The following is a 27500-nucleotide window of genomic DNA, read 5'->3' on the forward strand; positions in this document are numbered from 1 at the left end:
AAAAAGTGGGGAACAGTGGGGAATATTGCAGAAAAGAGGGGAAGCAAATGGAGCATGGGAACAGATTGGAAAAATCGGGGAACCGTGTGGAAAAATGCAGAACAGTGGGAAACAAAGGGAGCAGGGAGAACGGATTGGAAAATGTGGGGAACCGTGGGGAGCACTGCAGTACAGAGGGGAACTAAAGGGAGCAAGGGGAACGGATTGGAAAAGTGGGGAACTGTGGGGGAAAATGCAGGACAGAGGGGAATCAAAGGGAGCAGGGGGAATGGATTGGAAAAAGTGGGTAAACGTGGGAAACACTGCAGGACAGAGGGGAACGAAAGGGAGCAGGGGGAACGGTTTGGAAAAAGTGGGTAATCGTGGGGAAAACTGCAGAACACTGCGGAACCAAAGGGAGCAGGGGGAACAGCTCGGAAAAGTGGGGAACCGTGGGGAACACTGCAGAATAAAGGAGAACCAAACGGAGCAGGGGGAACAGATTGGAAAAAGTGGGGAATCGTGGGGAGTTCTGCAGAACAGTGGGGAACCAAAAGGAGTAGGGGCAATGGATTGGAAAAAGTGGGGAACCGTGGAGAACATTGCAGGACAGAGGGGAAACAAAGGGAGCAGGGGGAACGGATTGGATAAAGTGGGGAACTGTGAAGAACACTGCAGACAGAGAGGAACCAAGGCGATCATGGCGAACAAATTGGAAAATAGTGGAGAAGTGGGGAATACTGCAGAACAGTGGGGAACCAAAGGGAGCGGGGAAAACAGAGTGGAAAAAGTGGGGAACAGTGTGGAAAAATGCAGAAGAGTGAGGAAACAAAGGGAGCAGGGGGTATACATTGGAAAAATTGGGGAACCATGGGGAGCACTGCAGAACAGAGGGGAAGCAAGGGAGCAGGTGGAACGGATTGGAAAAAGTGGGGAACTGTGTGGAAAAATGCAGAAGAGTGGGGAACCAAAGGGAGCAGGAGGAACAGATTGGAAAAAGTCGGGTGACCGTGGAGAACATTGCAGAACAAAAGGGAAACAAAGGGAGCAGGGGTAACGGAATGGAAAATGTGGGGAACTGTATAGAAAACTGCAGAATAGAGGGGAACCAACGGGAGCAGGGGGAACGGATTGGATAAAGTGGGGAACTGTGAAGAACACTGCAGACAGAGAGGAACCAAAGCGATCACGGCGAACAAATTCGAAAATAGTGGAAAAGTGGGGAATACTGCAGAACGGTGGGGAACCAAAGAGAGCGGGGGAAACAGATTGGAAAAAGTCGGGAACAGTGTGGAAAAATGCAGAAGAGTGAGGAAACAAAGGGAGCAGGGGGAACAGATTGGAAAAAGTGGGGAACGGTGTGGAAAATGCAGAAGAGTGAGGAAAAAAAAGGGAGCAGGTGATACAGATTGGAAAAAGTGGGCAACGGTGTGGAAAATGCAGAAGTGAGTGGAACCAAAGGAGCAGGGGGAACAGATTGGAAAAAAGTGGGGAACTGTGGAGAACACTGCAGAACAGAGGGGAAAAAAGGGAGAAGGGGAACAGATTGGAAAAAATGTAAAGAACCGTGGGGAACACTGCAGAACAGAGGGGTAACAAAGGAGGAAGGGCAACTGATTAGAAAAAGAGGGGAACCGTGGGGAACACTGCAGAACAGAGGGGTAGCAAAGGAGCAAGGGCAACTGATTAGAAAAAGAGGGGAACCGTGGGGAACACTGCAGAACAGAGGGGAACCGAATAGAGTACGGGGTACAGATTGGAAAAATTGGGGGATTATGTGGAAATGTACAGAACAGTGGGGAACCAAAGGGAGCAGGGGGAATGGAGTGGAAAAAATGGGGAACCGTGGGGAACACTGCAGAACAGAGGGGAACCAAACGGAGCAGGGGGAACAGATTGGATAAAATGGGGAACTGTGAAGAACACTGCAGACAGAGAGGAACCAAAGCAATCATGGCGAACAAATTGGAAAATAGTGGAGAAGTGGGGAATACTGCAGAACAGTGGGGAACCAAAGGGAGCGGGGAAAACAGAGTGGAAAAAGTGGGGAACAGTGTGGAAAAATGCAGAAGAGTGAGGAAACAAAGGGAGCAGGGGGTATACATTGGAAAAATTGGGGAACCATGGGGAACAGTGCAGAACAGAGGGGAACCAAGGGAGCAGGTGGAACGGATTGGAAAAAGTGGGGAACTGTGTGGAAAAATGCAGAACAGTGGGGAACCAAAGGGAGCAGGGGGAATGGATTCGAAAAAGTGGGTAACGGTGGGAAACACTGCAGGACCGAGGGGAAACAAAGAGAGAAGGACGAACTGATTGGAAAAAGTGGGGAAATGTGGGGAACACTGCAGGACAGAGGGGAAACAAAGGGAGCAGGGTGAACAGATTCGAAAAAGTGTGCAACCTTGGGGAACACTGCAGAATAGAGGGGAACTAAACGGAGCATGGGGAACAGATTGGAAAAAGTGCAGAACCATGGCGAACAGTGCAAAACAGTGGGGAACCAAAGGGAGCAGCGGGAACGGATTGGAAAAAGTGGGGAACCGTGGGAAACACTGCAGAACAGAGGGGAACGAAATGGAGCACGGCGAGCATATCGGAAAGAAGTTGAGAAGTGGGCAACACTGCAGAACACTGGGCAACCAAAGGGAGCAGGGGGAACGGTTTGGAAAAAGTGGGTAACCGTGGGGAACACTGCAGAACACTGCAGAACCAAAGGGAGCAGGGGGAACAGCTCGGAAAAGTGGGGAACCTTGTTGAACACTGCAGAATAAAGGAGAACCAAACGGAGCAGGGGGAACAGATTGGAAAAAGTGGGGAATCGTGGGGAGTTCTGCAGAACAGTGGGGAACCAAAAGGAGCAGGGGGAATGGATTGGAAAAAGTGGGGAACCGTGGAGAACATTGGAGGACAGAGGGGAAATAAAGAGAGCAGGGCGAACTGATTGGAAAAAGTGGGGAAACGTGGGGAACACTGCAGGACAGAGGGGAAACAAAGGGAGCAGGGTGAACAGATTCGAAAAAGTGTGCACCTTGGGGAACACTGCAGAATAGAGGGGAACTAAACGTAGCATGGGGAACAGATTGGAAAAAGTGCAGAACCATGGCGAACACTGCAAAACAGTGGGGAACCAAAGGGAGCAGCGGGAACGGATTGCAAAAAGTGGGGAACCGTGGGAAACACTGCAGAACAGAGGGGAACGAAATGGATCACGTCGAGCATATCGGAAAGAAGTTGAGAAGTGGGGAACACTGCAGGACAGAGGGGAACCAAAGGGAGCAGGGGGGAACGGATTGGATAAAGTGGGGAACTGTGAAGAACAATGCAGACAGAGAGGAACCAAAGCGATCACGGCGAACAAATTCGAAAATAGTGGAAATGTGGGGAATACTGCAGAACAGTGGGGAACCAAAGGGATCGGGGGAAACAGATTGGAAAAAGTGGGGAACAGTGTGGAAAAATGTAGAAGAGTGAGGAAACAAAGGGAGCAGGGGGTATACATTGGAAAAATTGGGGAATCATGGGGAACACTGCAGGACAGAGGGGAACCAAGGGAGCAGATGGAACGGATTGGAAAAAATGGGGAATCACGAAGGACAATGCAGGACAGAGGGGAAAGAAAGGGCAGAGGGTGAACGGATTGGAAAAAGTGGGGAACTGTGGGGAACACTGCAGAACAGAGGGGAACCAATGGGAGCAGAGCGAACAGATTGGAAAAAAGTGGGAACTGTGGGGAAAACTGCAGAACATAGGGGAACCAAAGGGATCAGGGGGGACGGATTGGAAAAAGGGGGGAACCGTGTAGAACACTGCAGGAAAGAGGGGAACCAAAGGGAGCTGGGGGAACGGATTGGAAAAAGTGGGTTACTGTATGGAAAACTGCAGAACAGAGGGGAACCAAAGGGAGCAGGGGGAACAGATTCGAAAAAGTGGGGCAACTTGGGGAACACTGCAGAACAGAGGGAAACCAAAAGAGCAGGGCAAAGGGATTGGAAAAATTGGGAAACAATGGAGGACAGTGCAGGTCGGAGGGGAACCAAAAGGAGCATGGGAACAGATTGGAAAAAATGTGGAGAACCATGGGGAACACTGCAGAACAGAGAGGACCCAAAGTGAGCAGAGTGAAGAACTCGGAAAAGTGGGGAACGGTGGGGAACCAAAGGGAGCGGGGGGAACGGATTGGATAAAGTGGGGAACTGTGAAGAACAATGCAGACAGAGAGGAACCAAAGCGATCACGGCGAACAAATTCGAAAATAGTGGAAATGTGGGGAATACTGCAGAACAGTGGGGAACCAAAGGGATCGGGGGAAACAGATTGGAAAAAGTGGGGAACAGTGTGGAAAAATGTAGAAGAGTGAGGAAACAAAGGGAGCAGGGGGTATACATCGGAAAGAAGTTGAGAAGTGGGCAACACTGCAGAACACTGGGCAACCAAAGGGAGCAGGGGGAACGGTTTGGAAAAAGTGGGTAACCGTGGGGAACACTGCAGAACACTGCAGAACCAAAGGGAGCAGGGGGAACAGCTCGGAAAAGTGGGGAACCTTGTTGAACACTGCAGAATAAAGGAGAACCAAACGGAGCAGGGGGAACAGATTGGAAAAAGTGGGGAATCGTGGGGAGTTCTGCAGAACAGTGGGGAACCAAAAGGAGCAGGGGGAATGGATTGGAAAAAGTGGGGAACCGTGGAGAACATTGGAGGACAGAGGGGAAACAAAGAGAGCAGGGCGAACTGATTGGAAAAAGTGGGGAAACGTGGGGAACACTGCAGGACAGAGGGGAAACAAAGGGAGCAGGGTGAACAGATTCGAAAAAGTGTGCACCTTGGGGAACACTGCAGAATAGAGGGGAACTAAACGTAGCATGGGGAACAGATTGGAAAAAGTGCAGAACCATGGCGAACACTGCAAAACAGTGGGGAACCAAAGGGAGCAGCGGGAACGGATTGCAAAAAGTGGGGAACCGTGGGAAACACTGCAGAACAGAGGGGAACGAAATGGATCACGTCGAGCATATCGGAAAGAAGTTGAGAAGTGGGGAACACTGCAGGACAGAGGGGAACCAAAGGGAGCAGGGGGGAACGGATTGGATAAAGTGGGGAACTGTGAAGAACAATGCAGACAGAGAGGAACCAAAGCGATCACGGCGAACAAATTCGAAAATAGTGGAAATGTGGGGAATACTGCAGAACAGTGGGGAACCAAAGGGATCGGGGGAAACAGATTGGAAAAAGTGGGGAACAGTGTGGAAAAATGTAGAAGAGTGAGGAAACAAAGGGAGCAGGGGGTATACATTGGAAAAATTGGGGAATCATGGGGAACACTGCAGGACAGAGGGGAACCAAGGGAGCAGATGGAACGGATTGGAAAAAATGGGGAATCACGAAGGACAATGCAGGACAGAGGGGAAAGAAAGGGCAGAGGGTGAACGGATTGGAAAAAGTGGGGAACTGTGGGGAACACTGCAGAACAGAGGGGAACCAATGGGAGCAGAGCGAACAGATTGGAAAAAAGTGGGAACTGTGGGGAAAACTGCAGAACATAGGGGAACCAAAGGGATCAGGGGGGACGGATTGGAAAAAGGGGGGAACCGTGTAGAACACTGCAGGAAAGAGGGGAACCAAAGGGAGCTGGGGGAACGGATTGGAAAAAGTGGGTTACTGTATGGAAAACTGCAGAACAGAGGGGAACCAAAGGGAGCAGGGGGAACAGATTCGAAAAAGTGGGGCAACTTGGGGAACACTGCAGAACAGAGGGAAACCAAAAGAGCAGGGCAAAGGGATTGGAAAAATTGGGAAACAATGGAGGACAGTGCAGGTCGGAGGGGAACCAAAAGGAGCATGGGAACAGATTGGAAAAAATGTGGAGAACCATGGGGAACACTGCAGAACAGAGAGGACCCAAAGTGAGCAGAGTGAAGAACTCGGAAAAGTGGGGAACGGTGGGGAACCAAAGGGAGCGGGGGGAACGGATTGGATAAAGTGGGGAACTGTGAAGAACAATGCAGACAGAGAGGAACCAAAGCGATCACGGCGAACAAATTCGAAAATAGTGGAAATGTGCGGAATACTGCAGAACAGTGGGGAACCAAAGGGATCGGGGGAAACAGATTGGAAAAAGTGGGGAACAGTGTGGAAAAATGTAGAAGAGTGAGGAAACAAAGGGAGCAGGGGGTATACATTGGAAAAATTGGGGAATCATGGGGAACACTGCATGACAGAGGGGAACCAAGGGAGCAGGTGGAACGGATTGGAAAAAATGGGGAATCACGAAGGACAATGCAGGACAGAGGGGAAAGAAAGGGCAGAGGGGGAACGGATTGGAAAAAGTGGGGAACTGTGGGGAACACTGCAGAACAGAGGGGAACCAATGGGAGCAGAGCGAACAGATTGGAAAAAAGTGGGAACTGTGGGGAAAACTGCAGAACAGAGGGGAACCAAAGGGATCAGGGGGGACGGATTGGAAAAAGGGGGGAACCGTGTAGAACACTGCAGGAAAGAGGGGAACCAAAGGGAGCTGGGGGAACGGATTGGAAAAAGTGGGTTACTGTATGGAAAACTGCAGAACAGAGGGGAACCAAAGGGAGCAGGGGGAACAGATTCGAAAAAGTGGGGAAACGTGGGGAACACTGCAGAACAGAGGGAAACCAAAAGAGCAGGGCAAAGGGATTGGAAAAATTGGGAAACAATGGAGGACAGTGCAGGTCGGAGGGGAACCAAAAGGAGCATGGGAACAGATTGGAAAAAATGTGGAGAACCATGGGGAACACTGCAGAACAGAGAGGACCCAAAGTGAGCAGAGGGAAGAACTCGGAAAAGTGGGGAACCGTGGGGAACCAAAGGGAGCGGGGGAAACAGATTGGAAAAAGTGGGGAACAGTGTGGAAAACGCAGAAGAGTGAGGAAACAAAGGGAGCAGGGGGAACAGATTGGAAAAAGTGGGGAACTGTGTGGAACACTTCAGAACATAGGGGAACTAAAGGGAACATGGAGAATAGATTGGAAAAAGTGCGGAACCGTGGCGAACACTGCAAAACAGTGGGGAACGAAAGGGAGCAGTGGGAACGGATTGGAAAAAGTTGGGAACCGTGGGAAACACTGCAGAACAGAGGGGAACGAAATGGAGCAGGACGAACAGATTGGAAAAAGTCGGGAACCATGGAGAACCCTGCAGAACAGAGGGGAACCAAAGAGAGCAGGGGTAACGGATTGGAAAATGTGGGGAACTGTATAGAAAACTGCAGAATAGAGGGGAACCAACGGGAGCAGGGGGAACAGATTGGAAAAAGTGGAAACTGTGGTGAAAACTGCAGAACAGAGGGGAACCAAGGGAGCAGGTGGAACGGATTGGAAAAAGTGGGGAACTGTGTGGAAAAATGCAGAACAGTGGGGAACCAAAGGGAGCAGGAGGAACAGATTAGAAAATGTGGGGAACTGTATAGAAAACTGCAGAATAGAGGGGAACCAACGGGAGCAGGGGGAACAGATTGGAAAAAGTGGAAACTGTGGGGAAAACTGCAGAACAGAGGGGAGCCCAAGGAGAAGGGGGAACAGATTGGAAAAAGTGGGGAACGGTGTGAAAAATGCAGAAGAGTGGAGAAACAACGGGAGCAGGGTGAACGGATTGGAAAAAGTGGGGAACAGTGTGGAACACTGCAGAACAGAGGGGAATCAAAGGAAGCAGGGGGAACGGATTGGAAAAAGTGGTGAACCGTTCGGAACACTGAACAACAGAGGGGAACCTAAGGAGCACGGGGAAGAGATTGGAAAAATTGGGAAACCATGGAGGACGGTGCAGGACGGAGGGGAACCAAAGGGAGCAGGGGGAACAGATTGGAAAAAGTGGGGAACTGTGGGGAACACTGTAGAACAGAGAGGAACCAAAGAGAGCACGGCGAACAGATTGGAAAAAGTCTGGAACCGTGGGGAACACTGCAGGACAGAGGGGAACCAAAGGGAACAGGAGGTACAGGTTGGAAAAAGTGGGGAACCGTTGGAGAACACTGCAGAACAGTGGGGAACCAAAGGGAGCAGGGGGAACAAATTGCAAAAAGTGGGGAACAGTGGGGAATATTGCAGAAAAGAGGGGAAGCAAATGGAGCATGGGAACAGATTGGAAAAATCGGGAAACCGTGTGGAAAAATGCAGAACAGTGGGAAACCAAAGGGAGCAGGGAGAACGGATTGGAAAATGTGGGGAACCGTGGGGAGCACTGCAGTATAGAGGGGAACTAAAGGGAGCAAGGGGAATGGATTGGAAAAGTGGGGAAATATGGGGGAAAATGCAGGACAGAGGGGAACCAAAGGGAGCAGGGGGAATAGATTGGAAAAAGTGGGTAACCGTGGGGAACACTGCAGGACAGAGGGGAACCAAAGGAAGCAGGGGGAACAGATTCGAAAAAGTGGGGAAACGTGGGGAACACTGCAGAACAGATGGAAACCAAAAGAGCAGGGCAAAGGGATTGGAAAAATTGGGAAACAATGGAGGACAGTGCAGGTCGGAGGGGAACCAAAAGGAGCATGGGAACAGATTGGAAAAAATGTGGAGAACCATGGGGAACACTGCAGAACAGAGAGGACCCAAAGTGAGCAGAGGGAAGAACTCGGAAAAGTGGGGAACCGTGGGGAACCAAAGGGAGCGGGGCGGAACGGATTAGATAAAGTGGGGAACTGTGAAGAACAATGCAGACAGAGAGGAACCAAAGCGATCACGGCGAACAAATTCGAAAATAGTGGAAATGTGGGGAATACTGCAGAACAGTGGGGAACCAAAGGGATCGGGGGAAACAGATTGGAAAAAGTGGGGAACAGTGTGGAAAAATGTAGAAGAGTGAGGAAACAAAGGGAGCAGGGGGTATACATTGGAAAAATTGGGGAATCATGGGGAACACTGCATGACAGAGGGGAACCAAGGGAGCAGGTGGAACGGATTGGAAAAAATGGGGAATCACGAAGGACAATGCAGGACAGAGGGGAAAGAAAGGGCAGAGGGGGAACGGATTGGAAAAAGTGGGGAACTGTGGGGAACACTGCAGAACAGAGGGGAACCAATGGGAGCAGAGCGAACAGATTGGAAAAAAGTGGGAACTGTGGGGAAAACTGCAGAACAGAGGGGAACCAAAGGGATCAGGGGGGACGGATTGGAAAAAGGGGGGAACCGTGTAGAACACTGCAGGAAAGATGGGAACCAAAGAGAGCTGGGGAAACGGATTGGAAAAAGTGGGTTACTGTATGGAAAACTGCAGAACAGAGGGGAACCAAAGGGAGCAGGGGGAACAGATTCGAAAAAGTGGGGAAACGTGGGGAACACTGCAGAACAGAGGGAAACCAAAAGAGCAGGGCAAAGGGATTGGAAAAATTGGGAAAAAATGGAGGACAGTGCAGGTCGGAGGGGAACCAAAAGGAGCATGGGAACAGATTGGAAAAAATGTGGAGAACCATGGGGAACACTGCAGAACAGAGAGGACCCAAAGTGAGCAGAGGGAAGAACTCGGAAAAGTGGGGAACCGTGGGGAACCAAAGGGAGCGGGGGAAACAGATTGGAAAAAGTGGGGAACAGTGTGGAAAACGCAGAAGAGTGAGGAAACAAAGGGAGCAGGGGGAACAGATTGGAAAAAGTGGGGAACTGTGTGGAACACTTCAGAACATAGGGGCACTAAAGGGAACATGGAGAATAGATTGGAAAAAGTGCGGAACCGTGGCGAACACTGCAAAACAGTGGGGAACGAAAGGGAGCAGTGGGAACGGATTGGAAAAAGTTGGGAACCGTGGGAAACACTGCAGAACAGAGGGGAACGAAATGGAGCAGGACGAACATATCGGAAAAAAGTTGAGAAGTGGGGAACACTGCAGAACAGTGGGGAATCAAAGGGAGCAGGGGGATCAGATTTGAAAAAGTGGGGAACTGTTTGGAAAAATGCAGAACAGTGGGGAACCAAAGGGAGCAGGAGGAACAGATTGGAAAAAGTCAGGAACCATGGAGAACCCTGCAGAACAGAGGGGAACCAAAGGGAGCAGGGGTAACGGATTGGAAAATGTGGGGAACTGTATAGAAAACTGCAGAATAGAGGGGAACCAACGGGAGCAGGGGGAACAGATTGGAAAAAGTGGAAACTGTGGTGAAAACTGCAGAACAGAGGGGAACCAAGGGAGCAGGTGGAACGGATTGGAAAAAGTGGAGAACTGTGTGGAAAAATGCAGAACAGTGGGGAACCAAAGGGAGCAGGAGGAACAGATTGGAAAATGTGGGGAACTGTATAGAAAACTGCAGAATAGAGGGGAACCAACGGGAGCAGGGGGAACAGATTGGAAAAAGTGGAAACTGTGGGGAAAACTACAGAACAGAGGGGAGCCCAAGGAGAAGGGGGAACAGATTGGAAAAAGTGGAGAACGGTGTGGAAAATGCAGAAGAGTGGAGAAACAACGGGAGCAGGGTGAACGGATTGGAAAAAGTGGGGAACAGTGTGGAACACTGCCGAACAGAGGGGAATCAAAGGAAGCAGGGGGAACGGATTGGAAAAAGTGGTGAACCGTTCGGAACACTGAACAACCGAGGGGAACCAAAGGAGCACGGGGAAGAGATTGGAAAAATTGGGAAAACATGGAGGACGGTGCAGGACGGAGGGGAACCAAGGGGAGCAGGGGGAACAGATTGGAAAAAGTTGGGAACTGTGGGGAACACTGTAGAACAGAGAGGAACCAAAGAGAGCACGGCGAACAGATTGGAAAAAGTCTGGAACCGTGGGGAACACTGCAGGACAGAGGGGAACCAAAGGGGACAGGAGGTACAGGTTGGAAAAAGTGGGGAACCGTTGGCGAACACTGCAGAACAGTGGGGAACCAAAGGGAGCAGGGGGAACAAATTGCAAAAAGTGGGGAACAGTGGGGAATATTGCAGAAAAGAGGGGAAGCAAATGGAGCATGGGAACAGATTGGAAAAATCGGGAAACCGTGTGGAAAAATGCAGAACAGTGGGAAACCAAAGGGAGCAGGGAGAACGGATTGGAAAATGTGGGGAACCGTGGGGAGCACTGCAGTACAGAGGGGAACTAAAGGGAGCAAGGGGAATGGATTGGAAAAGTGGGGAAATATGGGGGAAAATGCAGGACAGAGGGGAACCAAAGGGAGCAGGGGGAATAGATTGGAAAAAGTGGGTAACCGTGGGGAACACTGCAGGACAGAGGGGAACCAAAGGGAGCGGGGAAAACAGAGTGGAAAAAGTGGGGAACAGTGTGGAAAAATGCAGAAGAGTGAGGAAACAAAGGGAGCAGGGGGTATACATTGGAAAAATTGGGGAACCATGGGGAACAGTGCAGAACAGAGTGGAACCAAGGGAGCAGGTGGAACGGATTGGAAAAATTGGGGAACTGTGTGGAGAAATGCAGAACAGTGGGGAAGCAAAGGGAGCAGGGGGAATGGATTCGAAAAAGTGGGTAACGGTGGGAAACACTGCAGGACCGAGGGGAAACAAAGAGAGCAGGGCGAACTGATTGGAAAAAGTGGGGAGATGTGGGGAACACTGCAGGACAGAGGGGAAACAAAGGGAGCAGGGTGAACAGATTCGAAAAAGTGTGCAACCTTGGGGAACACTGCAGAATAGAGGGGAACTAAACAGAGCATGGGGAACAGATTGGAAAAAGTGCAGAACCATGGCGAACACTGCAAAACAGTGGGGAACCAAAGGGAGCAGCGGGAACGGATTGGAAAAAGTGGGGAACCGTGGGAAACACTGCAGAACAGAGGGGAACGAAATGGAGCACGGCGAGCATATCGGAAAGAAGTTGAGAAGTGGGCAACACTGCAGAACAGTGGGGAACCAAAGGGAGCAGGGGGAACGGTTTGGAAAAAGTGGGGAACTGTGAAGAACACTGCAGAAAGAGAGGAACCAAAGCGATCACGGCGAACAAATTTGAAAATAGTGGAAAAGTGGGGAATACTGCAGAACAGTGGGGAACCAAAGGGAGCGGGGGGAACAGCTCGGAAAAGTGGGGAACCGTGGGGAACACTGCAGAATAAAGGTGAACCAAACGGAGCAGGGGGAACAGATTGGAAAAAGTGGGGAATCGTGGAGAGTTCGGCAGAACAGTGGGGAACCAAAAGGAGCAGGGGGAATGGATTGGAAAAAGTGGGGAAACGTGGGGAACACTGCAGGACAGAGGGGAAACAAAGGGAGCAGGGTGAACAGATTCGAAAAAGTGTGCAACCTTGGGGAACACTGCAGAATAGAGGGGAACTAAACGGAGCAAAGGGAACAGATTGGAAAAAGTGCAGAACCATGGCGAACACTGCAAAACAGTGGGGAACCAAAGGGAGCAGCGGGAACGGATTGGAAAAAGTGGGGAACCGTGGGAAACACTGCAGAACAGAGGGGAACGAAATGGAGCACGGCGAGCATATCGGAAAGAAGTTGAGAAGTGGGGAACACTGCAGGACAGAGGGGAACCAAAGGGAGCAGGGGGAACGGATTGGATAAAGTGGGGAACTGTGAAGAACACTGCAGAAAGAGAGGAACCAAAGCGATCACGGCGAACAAATTTGAAAATAGTGGAAAAGTGGGGAATACTGCAGAACAGTGGGGAACCAAAGGGAGCGGGGGGTATACATCGGATAAATTGTGGAACCGTGGGGAACATTGCAGAACAGAGCGGAACCAACGGAGCAGGTGGAACGGATTGGAAAAAGTGGGGAATTGCGAAGGACAATGCAGGACAGAGGGGAAAGAAAGGGCACAGGGGGAACGGATTGGAAAAAGTGGGGAACTGTGTGGAACACTGCAGAACCGAGGGGAAACAATGGGAGCAGGGCGAACAGATTGGAAAAAGTGGGGAACGGTGTGGAAAAATGCAGAAGAGTGTAGAAACAACGGGAGCAGGGTGAACGGATTGGAAAAAGTGGGGAAGTGTTTGGAACACTGCAGAACAGAGCGGAAACAAAGGAAGCAGGGGGAACGGATTGGAAAATGTGGGGAACCGTTAGGAACACAGCACTACAGAGGGGAACCAAAGGAGCACGGGGAAGAGATTGGAAAAATTGGGAAACAATGGAGGACAGTGCAGGACGGAGGGGAACCAAAGGGAGCAGGGGGAACAGATTGGAAAAAGTGGGGAACTGTGGGGAACACTGTTGAACAGAGGGGAACCAAAGAGAGCACGGCGAACAGATTGGAAAAAGTGTGGAGGCGTGGGGAACACTGCAGGACAGAGGGGAACCAATGGGAGCAGGGAGAACAGATTGGAAAAATTGGGGAATCCTGGGAAACACTGCAGAAAAGAGGAGAACCAAAGGGAGCAGGGGAAAAAGATTGGAAAAAGTGGGGAACAGTGTGGAAAATGCAGAAGAGTGAGGAAACAAAGGGAGCAGGGGGTATACATTGGAAAAAGTGGGGAACTGTGGGGAACATTGTAGAACGGAGGGGAACCAAAGAGAGCACGGCGAACAGATTGTAAAAAGTGTGGAGCCATGGCGAACACTGCAGGACAGAGGGGAACCAAAGGGAGCAGGGGGAATGGATTGGAAAAAGTGGGTAAACGTGGGAAACACTGCAGGACAGAGGGGAACCAAAGGGAGCAGGGGGAACAGTTTGGAAAAAGTGGGTAATCGTGGGGAAAACTGCAGAACACTGCGGAACCAAAGGGAGCAGGGGGAACAGCTCGGAAAAGTGGGGAACCTTGTTGAACACTGCAGAATAAAGGAGAACCAAACGGAGCAGGGGGAACAGATTGGAAAAAGTGGGGAATCGTGGGGAGTTCTGCAGAACAGTGGGGAACCAAAAGGAGTAGGGGCAATGGATTGGAAAAAGTGGGGAACCGTGGAGAACATTGCAGGACAGAGGGGAAACAAAGGGAGCAGGGGGAACGGATTGGATAAAGTGGGGAACTGTGAAGAACACTGCAGACAGAGAGGAACCAAAGCGATCATGGCGAACAAATAGGAAAATAGTGGAGAAGTGGGGAATACTGCAGAACAGTGGGGAACCAAAGGGAGCGGGGAAAACAGAGTGGAAAAAGTGGGGAACAGTGTGGAAAAATGAAGAAGATTGAGGAAACAAAGGGAGCAGGGGGTATACATTGGAAAAATTGGGGAACCATGGGGAGCACTGCAGAACAGAGGGGAACCAAGGGAGCAGGTGGAACGGATTGGTAAAAGTGGGGAACTGTGTGGAAAAATGCAGAAGAGTGGGGAACCAAAGGGAGCAGGAGGAACAGATTGGAAAAAGTCGGGTGACCGTGGAGAACAATGCAGAACAGAAGGGAAACAAAGGGAGCAGGGGTAACGGATTGGAAAATGTGGGGAACTGTATAGAAAACTGCAGAATAGAGGGGAACCAACGGGAGCAGGGGGAAAGGATTGGATAAAGTGGGGAACTGTGAAGAACACTGCAGAAAGAGAGGAACCAAAGCGATCACGGCGAACAAATTCGAAAATAGTGGAAAAGTGGGGAATACTGCAGAACGGTGGGGAACCAAAGAGAGCGGGGGAAACAGATTGGAAAAAGTCGGGAACAGTGTGGAAAAATGCAGAAGAGTGAGGAAACAAAGGGAGCAGGGGGAACAGATTGGAAAAAGTGGGGAACGGTGTGGAAAATGCAGAAGAGTGAGGAAAAAAAAGGGAGCAGGTGATACAGATTGGAAAAAGTGGGCAACGGTGTGGAAAATGCAGAAGTGAGTGGAACCAAAGGAGCAGGGGGAACAGATTGGAAAAAAGTGGGGAACTGTGGAGAACACTGCAGAACAGAGGGGAAAAAAGGGAGAAGGGGAACAGATTGGAAAAAATGTGAAGAACCGTGGGGAACACTGCAGAACAGAGGGGTAACAAAGGAGGAAGGGCAACTGATTAGAAAAAGAGGGGAACCGTGGGGAACACTTCAGAACAGAGGGGTAGCAAAGGAGCAAGGGCAACTGATTAGAAAAAGAGGGGAACCGTGGGGAACACTGCAGAACAGAGGGGAACCGAATAGAGTACGGGGTACAGATTGGAAAAATTGGGGGATTATGTGGAAATGTACAGAACAGTGGGGAACCAAAGGGAGCAGGGGGAATGGAGTGGAAAAAATGGGGAACCGTGGGGAACACTGCAGAACAGAGGGGATCCAAACGGAGCAGGGGGAACGGATTGGATAAAGTGGGGAACTGTGAAGAACACTGCAGACAGAGAGGAACAAAAGCGATCATGGCGAACAAATTGGAAAATAGTGGAGAAGTGGGGAATACTGCAGAACAGTGGGGAACCAAAGGGAGCGGGGAAAACAGAGTGGAAAAAGTGGGGAACAGTGTGGAAAAATGCAGAAGAGTGAGGAAACAAAGGGAGCAGGGGGTATACATTGGAAAAATTGGGGAACCATGGGGAACAGTGCAGAACAGAGGGGAACCAAGGGAGCAGGTGGAACGGATTAGAAAAAGTGGGGAACTGTGTGGAAAAATGCAGAACAGTGGGGAACCAAAGGGCGCAGGGGGAATGGATTCGAAAAAGTGGGTAACGGTGGGAAACACTGCAGGACCGAGGGGAAACAAAGAGAGCAGGACGAACTGATTGGAAAAAGTGGGGAAATGTGGGGAACACTGCAGGACAGAGGGGAAACAAAGGGAGCAGGGTGAACAGATTCGAAAAAGTGTGCAACCTTGGGGAACACTGCAGAATAGAGGGGAACTAAACGGAGCATGGGGAACAGATTGGAAAAAGTGCAGAACCATGGCGAACACTGCAAAACAGTGGGGAACCAAAGGGAGCAGCGGGAACGGATTGGAAAAAGTGGGGAACCGTGGGAAACACTGCAGAACAGAGGGGAACGAAATGGAGCACGGCGAGCATATCGGAAAGAAGTTGAGAAGTGGGCAACACTGCAGAACAGTGGGGAACCAAAGGGAGCAGGGGGAACGGTTTGGAAAAAGTGGGTAACCGTGGGGAACACTGCAGAACACTGCAGAACCAAAGGGAGCAGGGGGAACAGCTCGGAAAAGTGGGGAACCTTGTTGAACAATGCAGAATAAAGGAGAACCAAATGGAGCAGGGGGAACAGATTGGAAAAAGTGGGGAATCGTGGGGAGTTCTGCAGAACAGTGGGGAACCAAAAGGAGCAGGGGGAATGGATTGGAAAAAGTGGGGAACACTGGAGAACATTGGAGGACAGAGGGGAAACAAAGGGAGCAGGGCGAACTGATTGGAAAAAGTGGGGAAATGTGGGGAACACTGCAGGACAGAGGGGAAACAAAGGGAGCAGGGTGAACAGATTCGAAAAAGTGTGCACCTTGGGGAACACTGCAGAATAGAGGGGAACTAAACGTAGCATGGGGAACAGATTGGAAAAAGTGCAGAACCATGGCGAACACTGCAAAACAGTGGGGAACCAAAGGGAGCAGCGGGAACGGATTGGAAAAAGTGGGGAACCGTGGGAAACACTGCAGAACAGAGGGGAACGAAATGGATCACGTCGAGCATATCGGAAAGAAGTTGAGAAGTGGGGAACACTGCAGGACAGAGGGGAACCAAAGGGAGCAGGGGGGAACGGATTGGATAAAGTGGGGAACTGTGAAGAACAATGCAGACAGAGAGGAACCAAAGCGATCACGGCGAACAAATTCGAAAATAGTGGAAATGTGGGGAATACTGCAGAACAGTGGGGAACCAAAGGGATCGGGGGAAACAGATTGGAAAAAGTGGTGAACAGTGTGGAAAAATGTAGAAGAGTGAGGAAACAAAGGGAGCAGGGGGTATACATTGGAAAAATTGGGGAATCATGGGGAACACTGCAGGACAGAGGGGAACCAAGGGAGCAGGTGGAACGGATTGGAAAAAATGGGGAATCACGAAGGACAATGCAGGACAGAGGGGAAAGAAAGGGCAGAGGGTGAACGGATTGGAAAAAGTGGGGAACTGTGGGGAACACTGCAGAACAGAGGGGAACCAATGGGAGCAGAGCGAACAGATTGGAAAAAAGTGGGAACTGTGGGGAAAACTGCAGAACATAGGGGAACCAAAGGGATCAGGGGGGACGGATTGGAAAAAGGGGGTAACCGTGTAGAACACTGCAGGAAAGAGGGGAACCAAAGGGAGCTGGGGGAACGGATTGGAAAAAGTGGGTTACTGTATGGAAAACTGCAGAACAGAGGGGAACCAAAGGGAACAGGGGGAACAGATTCGAAAAAGTGGGGCAACGTGGGGAACGCTGCAGAACAGATGGAAACCAAAAGAGCAGGGCAAAGGGATTGGAAAAATTGGGAAACAATGGAGGACAGTGCAGGTCGGAGGGGAACCAAAAGGAGCATGGGAACAGATTGGAAAAAATATGGAGAACCATGGGGAACACTGCAGAACAGAGAGGACCCAAAGTGAGCAGAGGGAAGAACTCGGAAAAGTGGGGAACCGTGGGGAACCAAAGGGAGCGGGGGGGAACGGATTGGATAAAGTGGGGAACTGTGAAGAACAATGCAGACAGAGAGGAACCAAAGCGATCACGGCGAACAAATTCGAAAATAGTGGAAATGTGGGGAATACTGCAGAACAGTGGGGAACCAAAGGGATCGGGGGAAACAGATTGGAAAAAGTGGGGAACTGTGGGGAACACTGCAGAACAGAGGGGAACCAATGGGAGCAGAGCGAACAGATTGGAAAAAAGTGGGAACTGTGGGGAAAACTGCAGAACAGAGGGGAACCAAAGGGATCAGGGGGGATGGATTGGAAAAAGGGGGGAACCGTGTAGAACACTGCAGGAAAGAGGGGAACCAAAGGGAGCTGGGGGAACGGATTGGAAAAAGTGGGTTACTGTATGGAAAACTGCAGAACAGAGGGGAACCAAAGGGAGCAGGGGGAACAGATTCGAAAAAGTGGGGAAACGTGGGGAACACTGCAGAACAGAGGGAAACCAAAAGAGCAGGGCAAAGGGATTGGAAAAATTGGGAAACAATGGAGGACAGTGCAGGTCGGAGGGGAACCAAAAGGAGCATGGGAACAGATTGGAAAAAATGTGGAGAACCATGGGGAACACTGCAGAACAGAGAGGACCCAAAGTGAGCAGAGGGAAGAACTCGGAAAAGTGGGGAACCGTGGGGAACCAAAGGGAGCGGGGGAAACAGATTGGAAAAAGTGGGGAACAGTGTGGAAAACGCAGAAGAGTGAGGAAACAAAGGGAGCAGGGGGAACAGATTGGAAAAAGTGGGGAACTGTGTGGAACACTTCAGAACATAGGGGAACTAAAGGGAACATGGAGAATAGATTGGAAAAAGTGCGGAACCGTGGCGAACACTGCAAAACAGTGGGGAACGAAAGGGAGCAGTGGGAACGGATTGGAAAAAGTTGGGAACCGTGGGAAACACTGCAGAACAGAGGGGAACGAAATGGAGCAGGACGAACATATCGGAAAAAAGTTGAGAAGTGGGGAACACTGCAGAACAGTGGGGAATCAAAGGGAGCAGGGGGATCAGATTTGAAAAAGTGGGGAACTGTTTGGAAAAATGCAGAACAGTGGGGAACCAAAGGGAGCAGGAGGAACAGATTGGAAAAAGTCGGGAACCATGGAGAACCCTGCAGAACAGAGGGGAACCAAAGGGAGCAGCGGTAACGGATTGGAAAATGTGGGGAACTGTATAGAAAACTGCAGAATAGAGGGGAACCAACGGGAGCAGGGGGAACAGATTGGAAAAAGTGGAAACTGTGGTGAAAACTGCAGAACAGAGGGGAACCAAGGGAGCAGGTGGAACGGATTGGAAAAAGTGGGGAACTGTGTGGAAAAATGCAGAACAGAGGGGAATCAAAGGAAGCAGGGGGAACGGATTGGAAAAAGTGGTGAACCGTTCGGAACACTGAACAACAGAGGGGAACCTAAGGAGCACGGGGAAGAGATTGGAAAAATTGGGAAACCATGGAGGACGGTGCAGGACGGAGGGGAACCAAAGGGAGCAGGGGGAACAGATTGGAAAAAGTGGGGAACTGTGGGGAACACTGTAGAACAGAGAGGAACCAAAGAGAGCACGGCGAACAGATTGGAAAAAGTCTGGAACCGTGGGGAACACTGCAGGACAGAGGGGAACCAAAGGGAACAGGAGGTACAGGTTGGAAAAAGTGGGGAACCGTTGGCGAACACTGCAGAACAGTGGGGAACCAAAGGGAGCAGGGGGAACAAATTGCAAAAAGTGGGGAACAGTGGGGAATATTGCAGAAAAGAGGGGAAGCAAATGGAGCATGGGAACAGATTGGAAAAATCGGGAAACCGTGTGGAAAAATGCAGAACAGTGGGAAACCAAAGGGAGCAGGGAGAACGGATTGGAAAATGTGGGGAACCGTGGGGAGCACTGCAGTACAGAGGGGAACTAAAGGGAGCAAGGGGAATGGATTGGAAAAGTGGGGAAATATGGGGGAAAATGCAGGACAGAGGGGAACCAAAGGGAGCAGGGGGAATGGATTGGAAAAAGTGGGTAACCGTGGGGAACACTGCAGGACAGAGGGGAACCAAAGGGAGCAGGGGGAACAGATTCGAAAAAGTGGGGAAACGTGGGGAACACTGCAGAACAGTTGGAAACCAAAAGAGCAGGGCAAAGGGATTGGAAAAATTGGGAAACAATGGAGGACAGTGCAGGTCGGAGGGGAACCAAAAGGAGCATGGGAACAGATTGGAAAAAATGTGGAGAACCATGGGGAACACTGCAGAACAGAGAGGACCTAAAGTGAGCAGAGGGAAGAACTCGGAAAAGTGGGGAACCGTGGGGAACCAAAGGGAGCGGGGGGGAACGGATTGGATAAAGTGGGGAACTGTGAAGAACAATGCAGACAGAGAGGAACCAAAGCGATCACGGCGAACAAATTCGAAAATAGTGGAAATGTGGGGAATACTGCAGAACAGTGGGGAACCAAAGGGATCGGGGGAAACAGATTGGAAAAAGTGGGGAACAGTGTGGAAAAATGTAGAAGAGTGAGGAAACAAAGGGAGCAGGGGGTATACATTGGAAAAATTGGGGAATCATGGGGAACACTGCATGACAGAGGGGAACCAAGGGAGCAGGTGGAACGGATTGGAAAAAATGGGGAATCACGAAGGACAATGCAGGACAGAGGGGAAAGAAAGGGCAGAGGGGGAACGGATTGGAAAAAGTGGGGAACTGTGGGGAACACTGCAGAACAGAGGGGAACATATGGGAGCAGAGCGAACAGATTGGAAAAAAGTGGGAACTGTGGGCAACACTGCAGTACAGAGGGGAACATATGGGAGCAGAGCGAACAGATTGGAAAAAAGTGGGAACTGTGGGGAAAACTGCAGAACAGAGGGGAACCAAAGGGATCAGGGGGGACGGATTGGAAAAAGGGGGGAACCGTGTAGAACACTGCAGGAAATAGGGGAACCAAAGGGAGCTGGGGGAACGGATTGGAAAAAGTGGGTTACTGTATGGAAAACTGCAGAACAGAGGGGAACCAAAGGGAGCAGGGGGAACAGATTCGAAAAAGTGGGGAAACGTGGGGAACACTGCAGAACAGAGGGAAACCAAAAGAGCAGGGCAAAGGGATTGGAAAAATTGGGAAACAATGGAGGACAGTGCAGGTCGGAGGGGAACCAAAAGGAGCATGGGAACAGATTGGAAAAAATGTGGAGAACCATGGGGAACACTGCAGAACAGAGAGGACCCAAAGTGAGCAGAGGGAAGAACTCGGAAAAGTGGGGAACCGTGGGGAACCAAAGGGAGCGGGGGAAACAGATTGGAAAAAGTGGGGAACAGTGTGGAAAACGCAGAAGAGTGAGGAAACAAAGGGAGCAGGGGGAACAGATTGGAAAAAGTGGGGAACTGTGTGGAACACTTCAGAACATAGGGGAACTAAAGGGAACATGGAGAATAGATTGGAAAAAGTGCGGAACCGTGGCGAACACTGCAAAACAGTGGGGAACGAAAGGGAGCAGTGGGAACGGATTGGAAAAAGTTGGGAACCGTGGGAAACACTGCAGAACAGAGGGGAACGAAATGGAGCAGGACGAACATATCGGAAAAAAGTTGAGAAGTGGGGAACACTGCAGAACAGTGGGGAATCAAAGGGAGCAGGGGGATCAGATTTGAAAAAGTGGGGAACTGTTTGGAAAAATGCAGAACAGTGGGGAACCAAAGGGAGCAGGAGGAACAGATTGGAAAAAGTCGGGAACCATGGAGAACCCTGCAGAACAGAGGGGAACCAAAGGGAGCAGGGGTAACGGATTGGAAAATGTGGGGAACTGTATAGAAAACAGCAGAATAGAGGGGAACCAACGGGAGCAGGGGGAACAGATTGGAAAAAGTGGAAACTGTGGTGAAAACTGCAGAACAGAGGGGAACCAAGGGAGCAGGTGGAACGGATTGGAAAAAGTGGGGAACTGTGTGGAAAAATGCAGAACAGTGGGGAACCAAAGGGAGCAGGAGGAACAGATTGGAAAATGTGGGGAACTGTATAGAAAACTGCAGAATAGAGGGGAACCAACGGGAGCAGGGGGAACAGATTGGAAAAAGTGGAAACTGTGGGGAAAACTGCAGAACAGAGGGGAGCCCAAGGAGAAGGGGGAACAGATTGGAAAAAGTGGGGAACGGTGTGGAAAATGCAGAAGAGTGGAGAAACAACGGGAGCAGGGTGAACGGATTGGAAAAAGTGGGGAACAGTGTGGAACACTGCAGAACAGAGGCGAATCAAAGGAAGCAGGGGGAACGGATTGGAAAAAGTGGTGAACCGTTCGGAACACTGAACAACCAAGGGGAACCAAAGGAGCACGGGGAAGAGATTGGAAAAATTGGGAAAACATGGAGGACGGTGAAGGACGGAGGGGAACCAAAGGGAGCAGGGGGAACAGATTGGAAAAAGTGGGGAACTGTGGGGAACACTGTAGAACAGAGAGGAACCAAAGAGAGCACGGCGAACAGATTGGGAAAAGTGTGGAACCGTGGGGAACACTGCAGGACAGAGGGGAACCAAAGGGAACAGGAGGTACAGGTTGGAAAAAGTGGGGAACCGTTGGCGAACACTGCAGAACAGTGGGGAACCAAAGGGAGCAGGGGGAACAAATTGCAAAAAGTGGGGAACAGTGGGGAATATTGCAGAAAAGAGGGGAAGCAAATGGAGCATGGGAACAGATTGGAAAAATCGGGAAACCGTGTGTAAAAATGCAGAACAGTGGGAAACCAAAGGGAGCAGGGAGAACGGATTGGAAAATGTGGGGAACCGTGGGGAGCACTGCAGTACAGAGGGGAACTAAAGGGAGCAAGGGGAATGGATTGGAAAAGTGGGGAAATATGGGGGAAAATGCAGGACAGAGGGGAACCAAAGGGAGCAGGGGGAATGGATTGGAAAAAGTGGGTAACCGTGGGGAACACTGCAGGACAGAGGGGAACCAAAGGGAGCGGGGAAAACAGAGTGGAAAAAGTGGGGAACAGTGTGGAAAAATGCAGAAGAGTGAGGAAACAAAGGGAGCAGGGGGTATACATTGGAAAAATTGGGGAACCATGGGGAACAGTGCAGAACAGAGGGGAACCAAGGGAGCAGGTGGAACGGATTGGAAAAAGTGGGGAACTGTGTGGAGAAATGCAGAACAATGGGGAACCAAAGGGAGCAGGGGGAATGGATTCGAAAAAGTGGGTAACGGTGGGAAACACTGCAGGACCGAGGGGAAACAAAGAGAGCAGGGCGAACTGATTGGAAAAAGTGGGGAAATGTGGGGAACACTGCAGGACAGAGGGGAAACAAAGGGAGCAGGGTGAACAGATTCGAAAAAGTGTGCAACCTTGGGGAACACTGCAGAATAGTGGGGAACTAAACAGAGCATGGGGAACAGATTGGAAAAAGTGCAGAACCATGGCGAACACTGCAAAACAGTGGGGAACCAAAGGGAGCAGCGGGAACGGATTGGAAAAATTGGGGATCCGTGGGAAACACTGCAGAACAGAGGGGAACGAAATGGAGCACGGTGAGCATATCGGAAAGAAGTTGAGAAGTGGGCAACACTGCAGAACAGTGGGGAACCAAAGGGAGCAGGGGGAACGGTTTGGAAAAAGTGGGGAACTGTGAAGAACACTGCAGAAAGAGTGGAACCAAAGCGATCACGGCGAACAAATTTGAAAATAGTGGAAAAGTGGGGAATACTGCAGAACAGTGGGGAACCAAAGGGAGCGGGGGGAACAGCTCGGAAAAGTGGGGAACCGTGGGGAACACTGCAGAATAAAGGTGAACCAAACGGAGCAGGGGGAACAGATTGGAAAAAGTGGGGAATCGTGGAGAGTTCGGCAGAACAGTGGGGAACCAAAAGGAGCAGGGGGAATGGATTGGAAAAAGTGGGGAAACGTGGGGAACACTGCAGGACAGAGGGGAAACAAAGGGAGCAGGGTGAACAGATTCGAAAAAGTGTGCAACCTTGGGGAACACTGCAGAATAGAGGGGAACTAAGCGGAGCAAAGGGAACAGATTGGAAAAAGTGCAGAACCATGGCGAACACTGCAAAACAGTGGGGAACCAAAGGGAGCAGCGGGAACGGATTGGAAAAAGTGGGGAACCGTGGGAAACACTGCAGAACAGAGGGGAACGAAATGGAGCACGGCGAGCATATCGGAAAGAAGTTGAGAAGTGGGGAACACTGCAGGACAGAGGGGAACCAAAGGGAGCAGGGAGAACGCATTGGATAAAGTGGGGAACTGTGAAGAACACTGCAGAAAGAGAGGAACCAAAGCGATCACGGCGAACAAATTTGAAAATAGTGGAAAAGTGGGGAATACTGCAGAACAGTGGGGAACCAAAGGGAGCGGGGGGTATACATTGGAAAAATTGCGGAACCGTGGGGAACACTGCAGAACAGAGGGGAACCAACGGAGCAGGTGGAACGGATTGGAAAAAGTGGGGAATTGCGAAGGACAATGCAGGACAGAGGGGAAAGAAAGGGCACAGGGGGAACGGATTGGAAAAAGTGGGGAACTGTGTGGAACACTGCAGAACCGAGGGGAAACAATGGGAGCAGGGCGAACAGATTGGAAAAAGTGGGGAACGGTGTGGAAAAATGCAGAAGAGTGTAGAAACAACGGGAGCAGGGTGAACGGATTGGAAAAAGTGCGGAAGTGTTTGGAACACTGCAGAACAGAGCGGAAACAAAGGAAGCAGGGGGAACGGATTGGAAAATGTGGGGAACCGTTAGGAACACAGCACTACAGAGGGGAACCAAAGGAGCACGGGGAAGAGATTGGAAAAATTGGGAAACAATGGAGGACAGTGCAGGACGGAGGGGAACCAAAGGGAGCAGGGGGAACAGATTGGAAAAAGTGGGGAACTGTGGGGAACACTGTTGAACAGAGGGGAACCAAAGAGAGCACGGCGAACAGATTGGAAAAAGTGTGGAGGCGTGGGGAACACTGCAGGACAGAGGGGAACCAATGGGAGCAGGGAGAACAGATTGGAAAAATTGGGGAATCCTGGGAAACACTGCAGAAAAGAGGAGAACCAAAGGGAGCAGGGGAAAAAAGATTGGAAAAAGTGGGGAACAGTGTGGAAAATGCAGAAGAGTGAGGAAACAAAGGGAGCAGGGGGTATACATTGGAAAAAGTGGGGAACTGTGGGGAACACTGTAGAACGGAGGGGAACCAAAGAGAGCACGGCGAACAGATTGTAAAAAGTGTGGAGCCATGGCGAACACTGCAGGACAGAGGGGAACCAAAGGGAGCAGGGAGAACAGATTGGAAAAAGTTGGGAATCTTGGGGAACACTGCAGAAAAGAGGGGAACCAAAGGGATCAGGGGGAGCAGATTGGAAAAATTTGGAGAACCGTGGGGAAACTGCAGAACAGAGGGGAACCAAAGGCGCAGGGTTAACAGATTGGAAAAATTTGGGGAACTGTCTGGAACACAGTAGAACACAGGGGAAAAAAAGGGAGCATGGGAACTAATTGGAAAAAATGTGGAGAACCATGGGGAACACTGCAGAACAGAGAGGACCCAAAGGGAGCAGAGGGAAGAACTCGGAAAAGTGGGGAACCGTGGGGAACACTTCAGAATAGAGGGGAACCAAGAGAGCAGGGGGAACGGATTGGAAAAAGTGGGGAACTGTGAAGAACACTGCAGACAGAGAGGAACCAAAGCGAGCACGGCGAACAAATTGGAAAATAGTGGAGAAGTGGGGAACACTGCAGAACAGTGGGGAAACAAAGGGAGCGGGGGAAACAGATTGGAAAAAGTGGGGAACTGTGGAAAATGCAGAAGAGTGAGAAAACAAAGGGAGCAGGGGGAACAGATTGGAAAAAGTGGGGAACGGTGTGGAAAATGCAGAAGAGTGAGGAAAAAAAAGGGAGCAGGGGGAACAGATTGGAAAAAGTGGGCAACGGTGTGGAAACTGCAGAAGTGAGTGGAACCAAAGGAGCAGGGGGAACAGATTGGAAAAAAGTGGGGAACAGTGGAGAACACTGCAGAACAGAGGGGGAAAAAAGGGAGAAGGGGAGCAGATTGGAAAAAATGTGAAGAACCGTGGGGAACACTGCAGAACAGAGGGGAACCAAAGGAGCAAGGGCAACTGATTAGAAAAAGAGGGGAACCATGGGGAACACTGCAGAACAGAGGGGAACCGAATGGAGTACGGGGTACAGATTCGAAAAATTGGGGGATTATGTGGAAATGTACAGAACAGTGGGGAACCAAAGGGAGCAGGGGGAACGGAGTGGAAAAAATGGGGAACCGTGGGGAACACTGCAGAACAGAGGGGAACCAAACGGAGCAGGGGGAACGGATTGGATAAAGTGGGGAACTGTGAAGAACACTGCAGACAGAGGAACCAAAGCGATCATGGCGAACAAATTGGAAAATAGTGGAGAAGTGGGGAATACTGCAGAACAGTGGGGAACCAAAGGGAGCGGGGAAAAAAGTGGGGAACAGTGTGGAAAAATGCAGAAGAGTGAGGAAACAAAGGGAGCACGGCGAACAGATTGGAAAAAATGTGGAACCGTGGGGAACACTGCAGGACAGAGGGGAACCAAAGGGAGCAAGGGGAACGGATTGGAAAAGTGGGGAACTGTGGGGGAAAATGCAGGACAGAGGGGAACCAAAGGGAGCAGGGGGAACGGTTTGGAAAAAGTGGGTAATCGTGGGGAAAACTGCAGAACACTGCAGAACCAAAGGGAGCAGGAGGAACAGCTCGGAAAAGTGGGGAACCGTGGGGAACACTGCAGAATAAAGGAGAACCAAACGGAGCAGGGGGAACAGATTGGAAAAAGTGGGGAATCGTGGGGAGTTCTGCAGAACAGTGGGGAACCAAAAGGAGTAGGGGCAATGGATTGGAAAAAGTGGGGAACCGTGGAGAAAATTGCAGGACAGAGGGGAAACAAAGGGAGCAGGGGGAACGGATTGGATAAAGTGGGGAACTGTGAAGAACACTGCAGACAGAGAGGAACCAAAGCGATCATGGCGAACAAATTGGAAAATAGTGGAGAAGTGGGGAATACTGCAGAACAGTGGGGAACCAAAGGGAGCGGGGAAAACAGAGTGGAAAAAGTGGGGAACAGTGTGGAAAAATGAAGAAGAGTGAGGAAACAAAGGGAGCAGGGGGTATACATTGGAAAAATTGGGGAACCATGGGAAGCACTGCAGAACAGAGGGGAACCAAGGGAGCAGGTGGAACGGATTGGAAAAAGTGGGGAACTGTGAAGAACACTGCAGAAAGAGAGGAACCAAAGCGATCACGGCGAACAAATTCGAAAATAGTGGAAAAGTGGGGAATACTGCAGAACGGTGGGGAACCAAAGAGAGCGGGGGAAACAGATTGGAAAAAGTGGGGAACAGTGTGGAAAAATGCAGAAGAGTGAGGAAACAAAGGGAGCAGGGGGAACAGATTGAAAAAAGTGGGGAACGGTGTGGAAAATGCAGAAGAGTGAGGAAAAAAAAGGGAGCAGGGGATACAGATTGGAAAAAGTGGGCAACGGTGTGGAAAATGCAGAAGTGAGTGGAACCAAAGGAGCAGGGGGAACAGATTGGAAAAAAGTGGGGAACTGTGGAGAACACTGCAGAACAGAGGGGAAAAAAGGGAGAAGGGGAACAGATTGGATAAAATGTGAAGAACCGTGGGGAACACTGCAGAACAGAGGGGTAGCAAAGGAGCAAGGGCAACTGATTAGAAAAAGAGGGGAACCGTGGGGAACACTGCAGAACAGAGGGGTAGCAAAGGAGTAAGGGCAACTGATTAGAAAAAGAGGGTAACCGTGGGGAACACTGCAGAACAGAGGGGAACCGAATAGAGTACGGGGTACAGATTGGAAAAATTGGGGGATTATGTGGAAATGTACAGAACAGTGGGGAACCAAAGGGAGCAGGGGGAATGGAGTGGAAAAAATGGGGAACCGTGGGGAACACTGCAGAACAGAGGGGAACCAAACGGAGCAGGGGGAACGGATTGGATAAAGTGGGGAACTGTGAAGAACACTGCAGACAGAGAGGAACAAAAGCGATCATGGCGAACAAATTGGAAAATAGTGGAGAAGTGGGGAATACTGCAGAACAGTGGGGAACCAAAGGGAGCGGGGAAAACAGATTGGAAAAAGTGGGGAACAGTGTGGAAAAATGCAGAAGAGTGA

This window comes from Narcine bancroftii, unplaced genomic scaffold, assembly GCF_036971445.1.
Source record: "Narcine bancroftii isolate sNarBan1 unplaced genomic scaffold, sNarBan1.hap1 Scaffold_168, whole genome shotgun sequence".
In the NCBI taxonomy this organism is placed as follows: domain Eukaryota; kingdom Metazoa; phylum Chordata; class Chondrichthyes; order Torpediniformes; family Narcinidae; genus Narcine; species Narcine bancroftii.